This window comes from Macaca fascicularis, chromosome 12, assembly GCF_037993035.2.
Source record: "Macaca fascicularis isolate 582-1 chromosome 12, T2T-MFA8v1.1".
Taxonomy (NCBI): Eukaryota; Metazoa; Chordata; class Mammalia; order Primates; family Cercopithecidae; genus Macaca; species Macaca fascicularis.
Window position 1 is genome coordinate 105,322,178 of NC_088386.1, and position 12,523 is coordinate 105,334,700.

The 12,523-nt window shown below is 35.2% G+C and overlaps 1 protein-coding gene across 22 annotated transcripts in view; it reads left to right on the forward strand.

Annotated features, from left to right (window-relative positions):
* Positions 1-12,523, forward strand: part of MAP2 (microtubule associated protein 2) — a 316,151-nt gene that overhangs the window by 48,616 nt on the left and 255,012 nt on the right. For 7 of the 22 annotated variants that reach the window (XM_074009956.1, XM_074009971.1, XM_074009963.1 and 4 more), the window contains exon 2: positions 775-858. The exons of the other annotated variants lie outside the window; for them this stretch is intronic. The gene's annotated coding sequence lies outside the window, so the exon portion shown is untranslated. The remainder of the gene's footprint in view (positions 1-774; positions 859-12,523) is intronic. 22 annotated transcript variants of the gene reach the window in all.

The following is a 12,523-nucleotide window of genomic DNA, read 5'->3' on the forward strand; positions in this document are numbered from 1 at the left end:
GGATATTGTTACTGATGGCCTTCAGAGCAAGTGTGTGTCTGGGCTGTTAGCCAAGGATTTAAGTTGGTGACTAGGTTTATTAAGGAGAAAATGGGTCCCTTAGGATTGTTGAAGGTATATAAACACCAAGCTGAAAACTAGAGTCAGAAAGCTGTTGAAGGCCAAGGTACTTGGCTTCCTGCTTCATTTCCACCAGAGTTCTGAAGGGTATAGCCAGCCCTGGGTTATGTTGGAGTTGTGAAGTGATACTTAAAAAGCTCATGGCCAGGTGAATCTCAGGAAAAGTGAGAGCTTGCAGTCTGCTTTTTGTTTTCAGAAGATTTAAGAGCACAATTCATCAAAGTACTGACAAAGGCTTGAGTGTTGAAATACCTCTTTGTGAATGAAAGAAAGAGAAGTTAAGTACTAATGACCAAAGACCATTTGCCCCCTTAAACCTTGAGGGAGGAGAAAAAAAAAAAAAACAGGATTGTGTAACACAGAGATGAGTAGTTAGAACTACTCAAAAAAAAAAAATTATTGTTGTCACTGAAATTGCTTAGTCATTGTTTTATATCCAAGAACAGTCAACTGTGAGTTGGTACAAAAGCGTTATCCTATTTAATATAATGCTAGCAATGAATTAGAAGGAAGTTTAGAGATCTTCTAGTCAAGGCTGTTTTATAGGAACGAACATAAGTGGATTAGCAATTTTCAAACAAAGTACAGAGATTTCTGATTGCTGTTATGTATATATTTATTGTTTTTACATTCTTCTGATTCTTTCAACATCAGACCAACATCTTTGATGGCTACGATTGCAGTCTGAGCTCCAGGACCAGGATGCTACTCCTTGGTGACTTCATACCCTTCTTAAAAGTATGTCACAAATTGTCCTCCCCACATCAACTATTACTGCACTTCCTGCTTAGTGTTGTGCTGTATTTTGGTCTGGTCTGTCTCAAGTACCTACTGGCATTCCTGGAACCAAGTTTGTTCATCCATAAATCCCACGTTTTACAGTGATTGTCAGGTTATTGGGGGCAAATATTTATACTTTGGTGAGAACATAAGTGGTAAAAAAGTGGTCTGTGCCTTTCTACTCAGTGACTTTTAGAGGATTTTACTTATGAGTAGAAATGTTGCTTTCCTTCATTCTTCTTAGTATTTTAATATAGATTAACTAAATAATGAAAATCCATTTGTTAAAGAGTTAAGGTCTTGAGGGTAAAAAGTCTACAGCAAGACCTAGGAGGTAGAAGGAGGTATAACAGCATATATATTTAAAAGTTTTGCTTTTATCACATATGTTTTCATTAAGAGATCTGTACAATTTTATGTTGTGATTTGTCACCCCCAAGTGTCTAAATTTTAATTTAAAATTTTATACTTAGGGATATAGAAACAGATAAAGATAAAACAGAGATGGGTAGTTGCCTACTCTTACAGTTTTGGCCTACCAGGCAAAAAGTTACAGGAATTATTAATAGAGCTCTCTAAAGTGTTTATGAGACTAGTTTGTGATATATTTAGTAAATACCTTAGATATGAAGTAACTAATGAAAAATTAGAACATAGGAAACAGAACTAAAATTATTTATCACTGTCTTAATAGCACCTTATTAAAGAATGACTAAATGCATATTTGTATCCTTGTATTTTACAGCATATATTTTTTAAAAAATTATCACATATTACTTCTTAAGGTTTCACTAGGAGAAAATGTGATTATTTCTAGCTTACTGTATTTATTTGCCTTATGCAATCTTTGTCTATTTCTGTGTGGTTTCACCAGTTAAGGATCTACCCCACAATGCTCTACTCACATTTCACAAACCTGATTCATGTTGTTTTCTAACATTGAGCCGATCTGAGGAGGCAAACTTTAGAAATAGTACTTATTACCTTAGATGCTCTCTATAGTGGTTAACCCAAGGGGAGCTTGAGATATGGGCATACTGCCAGCTGTTGAACCGAAGCAATTTTGGCTACAACTGATTTGTGGTTTGATCTATGCAAATGTACTTAACTTTGGTCTAAGTTTTAGGAAGTCACTGCAATTCATTTGAGCCAAATGTGGTAAGTGCCTAAAGACAGTGACTTTACTGCATATGTTTTGTCAGCTGGATTTTTTTTCTTAGATAGTGAAAGTTATGAGTCCTTTGTATAATTTATGTGTTACAGCATGATAGAAAGGCAGTTATATCACTTTTTAAATAATTATTTATTGCTTATTCCATCAGCCCAGGAACAATGCACAGTCTATAAAAAAGGATTGTCGATGCTGGTTTCTGGCAAATAGTATTCCATTACATTCTAATATAATAGTATGGACCATTATATTCCATATTCTTCTGCTTTGATCAGTATTGTTATAAGAAAGAAAGAGAGAGGAGAAGTATATTATATATGAGTATGTGTATGTATTACAAAAATTAACTGTGCATATAAATAACAAAGTATAACTTCATTACATCACAAATACTAGGACAAGCAGGTGCTACTTAAAGCTTGAAATGGGTGATTTTCAGGCAAATAAAATAAAATCCTATTTTACTACACAGTGAGTAAAATACATGGAGATTGTTACTACATGCATACATGTATACAAACAACTTAAATCTATAAATAGGCATGAGGAAAGCATATATATTTTTCTCAATTCAACAATATTATTTCTGAATCCAATTTGGTCATGATTTATCTTCTCCTTCCTGCCAGAGATAATTTCAAATATCTTTTTCACTTTTTGCAAGTAATGAGTTTTCACTCTAATATTATTCTTGATTGGGTGAAAGCATTTTTTTCCTACCTAATAATTTTCTATGTGTATGAAGAGGAATGAGTTTAGCTCCACTTCTTATCTTAATCCTGCAGTCTGGAAAATTGATTTATAGTTATATATCTTTAAACACAATCTGTTACACTAAAGTAATTTGCTCCTATCATGAAGTTTACATGAAAATGGTAACATCCTACTGTGTGTTATACATGTACACAAATCACAAGTCAGTGAATGTAAAACCATCTTCTAATCAGTTTTTAAAAATGCATATTTGTAAGATTGTGTCTTTATTCACGGTAAAAATATATCAACTGTGTATAGAATTCTCTTCTTGTTTTTATTTATTTAAGCCACTGTATACAACTCTGAACTGAAAGGTCAAATACTCCCTTTCATCTCTGCTCAATGCAATTATCCTGAAACTACATTACTTTATAATATTAGGGCAAAACATAGTATTTGAAAAAATAAAAACATTTAGAAATAAATGTTTAACAGAGATATTACTATTTCATCTAAGGGTACATATGAGAGGGAAAACCTCATAAAATGTAAAATCAGAAATTATATAAAATAGTGAAGTACAGCTTAGGGATCAAATCAATATTGTTATGTTCGAGTAGGAAATAACCATTTTTTGTTTGAAGAACAGGCAATAAAAAATTCAACCTATTTGAACTACAGTTCTGTTCTATTAATGTATCAATTCTAAATAAGCATCAATCTTTGTATCTATATATTCCAATTTTAATGCATATTTGACTTTTAACACTATGTAATTATGTCAGCTTGTATGGAATATATTTATAGTACTTAATATATTTATAGTACTTAAGTATAGTACTTAAGTACTTAAGTACACTGGGTCACCGTGTAGCAGTATTCCAGAACCTTCTATGAAGGTCTCTAGAAAAACTGTAAATTTCTTTTCTCTAGGAAAAACTGATGGGAGGTCAGTTGGTACATGCTGAATGTTTATTAGACAAAGCTTTCCATTTCTCTCTTTCAGAGAAGACAATTTTAATACAACTCAAAATGCTTTTTTAATTTTAGATTGAATATATTTTATTATACTGGGAACTTCTCATCTCAAAAAAAAAAAAAAATTCCTTATCATCCAGAATAGAGGAAGATGTCTCTAGAATAAACATTTAGAAAATACTTTAAAAATGGGTATGAATTTTAAGCCAAAGCCTTCTCGAGAACATGATTGTAGATCCTAGTTTTGGAAATGAGAGTTCTGTCCATCTTAAAGTGATAGCAGTCACTTAGAAGATCTGTTGACCTCTGACATAAGATTGTTTCCTTTACTTTGGAATTAAACATCTCAGTAAACCGATGCTGAAGAAGGAGATCCATTTACAGAAAGTGGTGAATTAGTCAAACCTGTAGTAGTCCTCCCCACGATTTGTTTTTCTTAGTTTTTTTTGTTGTTGTTGTTGTTCTACTATACTTATAATTCAGGCTGTAATTTAGGAAATACACTGCTATTTGCCACTAGCCATCCTGAAAGTGAAGTATGGTATCCTGGTCAGAGGCCTATTTCCCTAATGGTGATTAAAACTGGGCAGAAAGCCCAATGTAATAAAGCAGACTCCAGGCTTTTTCACCAACCTTGGTCTGGGAAAAGCAACATTAGAGGTTTTATGTCTTGAAAAATGTACAACGTCCATATGATTAAGTGCTCTTCATTTTCTTCTCAACCTCAGGGTGCACATTCAGGCCTTAGTTGTGCCAGCTGTTCTCTTAACCCATCACCCAAATATTGCTTTTGAATATAATCTGTCTTGACGCAAAGCCTTTTAAGTTTTCTTTATTACAATTTATCTTTCTTATACTAAATTAAACTTCATTTTCTCATTTGAGAAAAGTGAGCTCTTTGGAAAAAAATAAAAACAAAGATTTTTTTATTCTGCACATGTTAAGGCAATTCCTTTTTCCTGTCTTAATTGAATTCGGTTAAGCATTCAAAACCTTCATCACAAAGATTGGCTGAGCTATTTTTCTTTTTAAACAATGCCAAGTCTTGTTGGCACCCATGACGAAGACCATACTGTGAGAGGGCAGGCTGCCAGCAGGTTTAGCATTCAAGTCCACAGTTTGATGACGTCTTCCCCAAGCTTCATCAAGAGTCTTGCAGCAGAGCCACCTTGCAGGCCATTGGTGTGGGTACTGTACAAGTGTTAGTTTCTGTGCTTTTCAGAAGATTTGGAAACAATGAAAGTGATCCATTCACTTTTTCATATACAAAAAATTAATGATGGAACTGGGAAAGCTGAGTGAAGTGTATACCATAGCCTGGGCCACTTTTGCAACTTCTTGTGAATCTGAAACTATTTCAAAAGAAAACATTATACTGAAAAAAAAGCCATAAAAATGAAATATGAAGAAGCCACACTGTAGTACATAAATAAGGCTCTATTAAAAATTTTTTTTAAATGGCAGAATAAAGAATACATCATGAATTTTTTTTCTTTCCATTGCTTTAGCCACATGTGTGAGAAGCTCATGCTATTCCTAAATCCCTTTACAATTGTCTTTAGTAGAGGGCACAATAAAGAACATTAGGCTATTCTTTAACCAAAGGGAAGTAATTTTAAGTGGAAATTTAAGTCTGTCTTAATCTCCACCTATGCTTTCTTCTCTTTCCCCTACCTCTCTCTCCACTTCTCTGCATCCCTTCTAACATTTTTCCTTCTTTGTCTCTCCACTCTGACAGTTCTGGTGTTAAAAATACTAAAGGTTGAGTGTGGTGGCTCCCGCCTGTAATCCTGGTTACTCTGAAGACTAAAGTGGGAGGATCACTTGAGCCCAGAAGTTCAAGACCAGCCTGGGCAACACAAGTGAGACCACCTCTATACAAAACATTAAAAAAAAAAAGCCTGGTGTGGTGGTGCATGCCTATAGTCCCAGTGACTCAGGAGGCTGAGGTGTAAGGATGGCTTGAGTCTGGGAGGTTGAGACTGCAGTGAGCTTTGATAGGGCTACTGCACTCCAGCCTGGGGGGACAGAGCAAGACTCTGTCTCAAAAAATAAAATGAAAATACTAAAAATACTGCTAGATTACTCTTATTCTATTGTATTAAGAAAGTGCTACTTGGGCTAAAGTTTTGTGGCACCTGATTAGGATCAGTTAGGTGTGGGGAAAATAGAATGAAAAACAAACAAACAAAAAAATTCTGGTAAACATGTCATTATTGCTAGTTACCTGTAAGAGAATGACATCAATTTTAGTGGTTAGGAACCCAGCCTCTAAAATCAAGCAGTCCAGCTTAAAATCCCAATCATGCTCTCTCCTGTGACCCTTAGCAAGTGACTCTCTGTGCCTAATGTCGTTATCTTTAAAATGGAGATGACCATAATATTATCTACCTCACATATTTATTTTTAAAACTATGTGAATTAACACTTCCAAAGAATTCCCAGCATAAAGCAGCGCTCAGTGATTATTAGCTTAATTATGTAATTGAAGACAAATGTTTACTACTGCCAACTTTAAAATGTATCTGGATATTTGAAATACAGTTTACAAAACTTCACTATAGAAGAACGTGAAACAGGAGCAGTAAGAGATAACATGGTTGTGTCATGGACACCCAGCACTTCACAGCTGCTGCAACTCTCCTGTTGCAGAGTCCACTTTCTAAATATATGTAGGGCAGGCATACATAAATAATTTAGGTTTTTGATGTTTATCATACATTATTAAAATACCAACTTCTAGTGACTGCTATTTTCAATTCGCTATGAGGTTCCACATTTTTGTTTTGTTGGTATGTCTCCCATTTCCACTCTAGATTTAATTATCTAAATAGAAATGTTTTAATTGATGTCCTGTGATATTTGTTTTAACTTTGAAGGAAATTGCCCATATTTTCATGTCTGATGAAAATTAAATAGCCTGTATAGATTCTTCCAGGGTTTGAAACAACTTTTTTAAAAGGTGTCTAACATTTACCCAGTCACAGAGTTTTATTGGCTTGCCTTCATTTAAGTAGTTTTATTTGTTGAGAATCAATTAAGAAACGGTTTTAAACAATGAATAAAGTAAATATTCATATCTTATGTCTTAACATATGTGTATTCATTTTCAAGTTACAAAAGCAAGTGATATTTTTTCTTCCATAGTTAGACTTCAACAAACATGGAGTATTTTATACCATGGAAAATACATTGGTTTCCCTTTTAATATTGATCTATTTTTTCCTTATATGGTTGTGCAAAAGACACATATCTCTCCTTTTCATTAGATTCTGTATTTAATTAAAATTAACTAAAGAAGGGATTTTGTGGGGTTTTGTTGAAATTGGCATAGGAACCTGCTGAAATATTAATATTCTGCATCACCTATATAAAATTTCATTACCAGAACTTCATTGACATTTACATTATTCTATTAATGCAATTATATTTTGTCATATTAATATTTGCTTAATAGATAGGAACCATGATAATAAAGATAATTTTTTGATCAATTGTCTAGGGTTAGGCAGTAATAAAGAATGAACAGGAAATCTGAAATTCAAAATACATGGTAGTTACATTTGCTTCATTAATTTCTAAATCTTAAAGTAACAATGTTGATTTCAGCATTCTCAGAACCAAGGGCAAGATATATGAATAAGTCAACAAATTATAGAAAAATTCAGAGATTCTGTAATTAAATGCAGTATGCCTGACCCCTGCCTTGAGATAGAAAATAGCACAATTTTGAACTACGTAAAACAATATTTTCAGTCCTGTGTTCTATTACTAAAAATAAAAATGTCAAATAAAAATGTAAAGTTTTTAAATTAACATTTTATAAGACTTGGTAAATTATAACTTTCTTCAGCCTTAGCAGATATGATAGACGAACCTTTTTCAAATTATGCATCAAAATAAAATTGAGTTGCTAGTAGAAAGCCCAAATTATTTTGCACAACTGAGCCAAAAATGTGTTTTACTGCTACTGTTTCCCATGTTTTACTTAAATAAGTAACATAAATTTGTTTAATTAAAGTGTGACAGTTTGAGCTGCATTTGACATTTGTCACAATTTTCCTCATCATTCCTTGCCTAATAATGTACATACTCAAATAGCTGATAGGCTTCTAGCTAAAAATGCATATTGACTAAGAGTAGTTAATATGAAATCACTAGACTGTCACTGTGTCAAAGAGGGAGAGCTTGATAATGTTCTGCCAAGGATGAGGGTCTTCCTTAGGAGAATGATAAATAGAACTTTAGAATATAATAATGTAGTCTACTAGACTAGTAGACTCCACTTAGTACTACACCCATTAGCTTTATTAACTGGGACTTTTTATTCCTTTTGGAGGGAAACTACTAGGTTCTAGTTTACACAAGGAACAATAAAGTCATTGTATACTTTTTCTTCTTACATATTTAATTTTGAATAGCATTGAATTTCTGGCTGAGTCTATGGATACCTGGAAAAAATATTTAAAGATGATTACAAGCTCGCATTGCTTTATTTGTTGTTGGAATCACATTTTTTTTTCCTTAGAACCTTGCAATGGAGATGCTCTGAAGTTTGTTTGTTTTCTTTACTACATACTGTATGTTCTAGTCCATTAGCAGGATTTGCCAAACATGATGCTGCTTTATCTATCAGCCATTTTGTGTTGTTTGAAGTTCATAATAAGATTTGTATCAATATTTACTATAATAATCAGGCTCTTTCACCTGTAAATAGAAAAAATTTAAAAGAGTTTAGACAAAAATATTAATGCATATATGATATAAAAAGTCCACAAGTCCTGTTGGTATAGGGATGGCAGGAACCAGGTTTACCATTGTAATCATTAGCTTAGTCTTGTTCTTCTCTCTTTCTGTTTCTCACTCTCCATCCCACTGTTTCCCTCCTTCCCACTCTTCCTCTCATTTTCTCTCCATTTTGCTGCTCTGCTTCATCTGGAAATGCTGGGTTCATCATAAGGCTCTTTCTCCATGGTGAAAAGAGATACCAGTACCTTCAAGCTTACAAGATTGTTACATGTAGTAACTGAGAGGAAAAGAGACCATCTCCTGTACAGGCTTCACGTATCAGGGAAGACTGTTTTTGTCCTGTGTTAGAAATTGAGTTTCAGTTGGCCGAGTGCGGTGGCTCACGCCTGTAATCCCAGCACTTTGGGAGGCCGAGATGGGCGGATCACGAGGTCAGGAGATCGAGACCATCCTGGCTAACACGGTGAAACCCCGTCTCTACTAAAAAATACAAAAAACTAGCCAGGTGAGGTGCCAGGCGCCTGTAGTCCCAGCTACTCGGGAGGCTGAGGCAGGAGAATGGCGTAAACCCGGGAGGGGGAGCTTGCAGTGAGCTGAGATCCTGTTACTGCACTCCTGCCTGGGTGACAGGGCGAGACTCCGTCTCAAAAAAAAAAAAAAAAAAGAAATTGAATTTCAGTGAGACCAACTCTGACACAGAATGTAGCTTGCTGAATGTTTCTTGGGATAAATGTCCATTGAAGGGAAGGAAGAGGAAATAGGAATGGGCAGAGGGAGAACTTGAGCTGCTTTGCAACCCAGTGACAACATCTCCCAACAGAAGAATGCTTTTCAGCTTGCCTCCTATTGGGTGAAGATGGTTCAGCCTTCATACTCCTGCATTGATCCATCACTGGCTGTGGGCCACCCAGGGAAGGGGAGGCAATATCTGAAGGGGCCCAACACCGGTGCTTTCTCTACTGACAGTAACTTCCCCTGTGGCTAGGACATTGTTTCATTGATGGGGACTGGGCAGTACACCAAAGTGCCACTCCAGCCTAATGTGGCCTGAATTCCTAGCCCTCAACCAATCAGTGTCCCCAAGAAATGGAGTCCATGGATTGACCTATATTATCCTGTGACTGAGGCTGGGGTAGGATTGGACTGTGTGTGGTCAACCACATCTAAACCACATAAAATTGGCTCCCCACAAAAAAGATGAATTTGACTCCAGATGAAGGAAGGGAAATGCTGAACTGAGATATACATGACAACCTCTGTCTTAGGTCACTTAACTATGAAGCCAGCTTGTCTTTAGGTTTCTAATGTAAAGGGAATTATGATAGTAGAATACATTTTTATTCAGAACATAGAATTTAGATATGTTTTATCCCTAAACCTATCTTCTGTGTTATTGAGCATGTATTAGCTCACCATATAGCATATATTAAAGGACAGCCAGCTTCCATGAACTTCTGTTCATATAGTGTTGATGATGCTACAGTTATTTGTGAGTTAAAATACATGAGAATTCTCTTTGTTTATTTCAGAATAATGTATTCCTATGTGTATGTATACATTTATTTTACTGTGGAACTTCTTTTTTTTTAAGTAGAACATCTTAGAAAAGAAGATACACTAGGAAAAGCTGGGGTGATTTGACCAAAATCTCAAAGACAGCAGTAGAATCAGTGTTGACACTTCACTATTCATACTTAAAAAGTAATATTTGTGGTTCTGTTGTAGAGACTGATTATGTGTCTTAGCTCTTTTACTAAATGGTAACTCTCTGAAGGCAGAGTGCTATGCTTGCTTTCTATCTCATGCAGTATAGATATCCAACATTGCACAATATCGACATGAAAAAATGTTTGCATAAGTGACTGTAAGTTAATTGTGCTGATTTTTTTAAAAAAATTCATAGTTAATGTGAGAATTAAGGTTAAAATTAAGTGAAATAATGTCACCATCAGAAATCCAATGTCAGCAGCATTGACTTCAGTGTTAATACATTTTAACCTCTCAGAGTCAGCCTCTCTAAAAACTATGTCAGTCCTTTCCCCTTTGACACATGTGGCAATATGTGTTCAGGTTGATATATTGTTGGTCGTAGGAAGTGAACAGATTTTTGCAAACATATTATTGAATGAAGATTTAAGCCCCCATTTTATACCAAACTTTCTGATGCACTCTTAACACACATTATCTCATTATCTCAAAGAACTCTGAGAAATTATTACCCCCATTCTAATGATGAAAAAACTGAGACTCAGACATATTTAATCACTAACTGATAGAAAAAAAGTCTTAGGATTCAAACACATGGCCTGGGCTCTTTCCATTCTACCAGCTACCTTGAATTTTTGCCTGTTTCTATAAGATTAAACAATATTTGTAGTAAATAAAGCTAAATACTAATATACTACATGATAGTGGTCTGTTTAAATGAACTATCTGCATTTTACAGAATCATTGCCTGTTTTATGAAATATTACTGCCTTAAACATACTGCATTTTATCTTGTCATTCCTACAGCTGTCCTATTGATTAGGGAGATGTAGATTTTAGTATCTTTTTTAGAACATGACATTTTATGTTAACAAAGCGCTGAGTTTAGAACTAAAGTTCTGAAATTGTCCTCAGGGCTTTGCTAAGTCTAGATTATTCATACAGCGGTAATGACTGTAAACATGATCTGAAATTCTCCTTTTAAAAATATTTTCTTAATGTGAATTTTGTGCAGCCACCACAGAGAACAAATTATGTTTGCTTATACTTTTATTATTGGCTGTAATACATGTTGATCAAAGAGAAGAATGTGAGCATTATAAAGTATACCTTGTTTTAATGTTTATTTTATTACTGGTCCTGATACCTAGATTCAATGTTACAGTTACTCCTTTGTTTAAAAAAAGGTGTTTAGCCTGGGCAACACAGTAAGACCTTGTCTCTAGAAAAATAAAACAAATTAGCCAGGGATGGTGGCCTGTGCCTGTAGACCCAGCTAGTCAAGAAGCTGAGGCTGGAGGATCCCTTGAGCCTACGAGTTTGAGGCTGCACTAAGCTATGATTGTGCCACCACACACCAGCCTGGCTGATGAAGCGAGACTCCATCTCTTAAAGAATTTATAATTTAATTTTTTAAAGCTGTTTTTAAATTCCTTATTGTATTTTGTCGGTACAGACTACCTATTGTGGGTCTCGTTTATCTACCAAAAAAAAAACCGATTTTTGAAATTGGAGGCAAAAGTGTAATAATTTACTGTTCAGTTTTGCTTATGACAATGCCAGAGTTTGTGATAGTCTTTAGAAAAATTTTCAAGTCACATGAGCATCTTTTGCCTTAAGAGAGCACACACCATTTACTTTTATCCATCCTTTCATCATGGGGAAGATAAAATGGAACACATGGAGCCAGGAAAGGTGGGTGACAGCTGGAAGAAATTTTCTTAGAGGCTTCAGAGCCCTTCCAGAGGATTGATTTGAATCCATTTTCTGCCCGTTCCCTTAGCTTTACCCAGGTTATCATCCCTGCAGGTAGCTGGGAGCTGGATCTCATTGAACTTCTGATATGTTAGACAACCCTAGAACATTCCTAAATTTCCTTAAGCTTGATTCCTTTTTTAAACAGAGGTAAAAATCTTTACCTCCTCTATTTCTTCTAAGAACAATATAAAGAAAATGCATTTGCATTTGAAAAAAAAGATTTTTAACTTTTGTGAGGGCTATTTGTGTTGACTTAGGAAATTGACTTCCCCCTGAGTGCAGCAGAAAGCCACAGACTGACTTTTTACAGCACTGAACGTTTAGTGATAGGTGTTCGGTGGTTTATATTTCACTACCAGGAAGTCAAAGAAAATGTATCTGATGGCCAGGCGCAGTGGCTCACGCCTGTAATCCCAGCACTTTGGGAGGCTGAGGTGGGTCAATCACTAGGTCAGGAGTTCGAGACCAGCCTGGCCAAGATGATGAAACCTCATCTCTACTAAAAATACAAACATTAGCCTGGCACCGTCGCGGGTGCCTGTGTTCCCAGTTACTCAGGAGGCT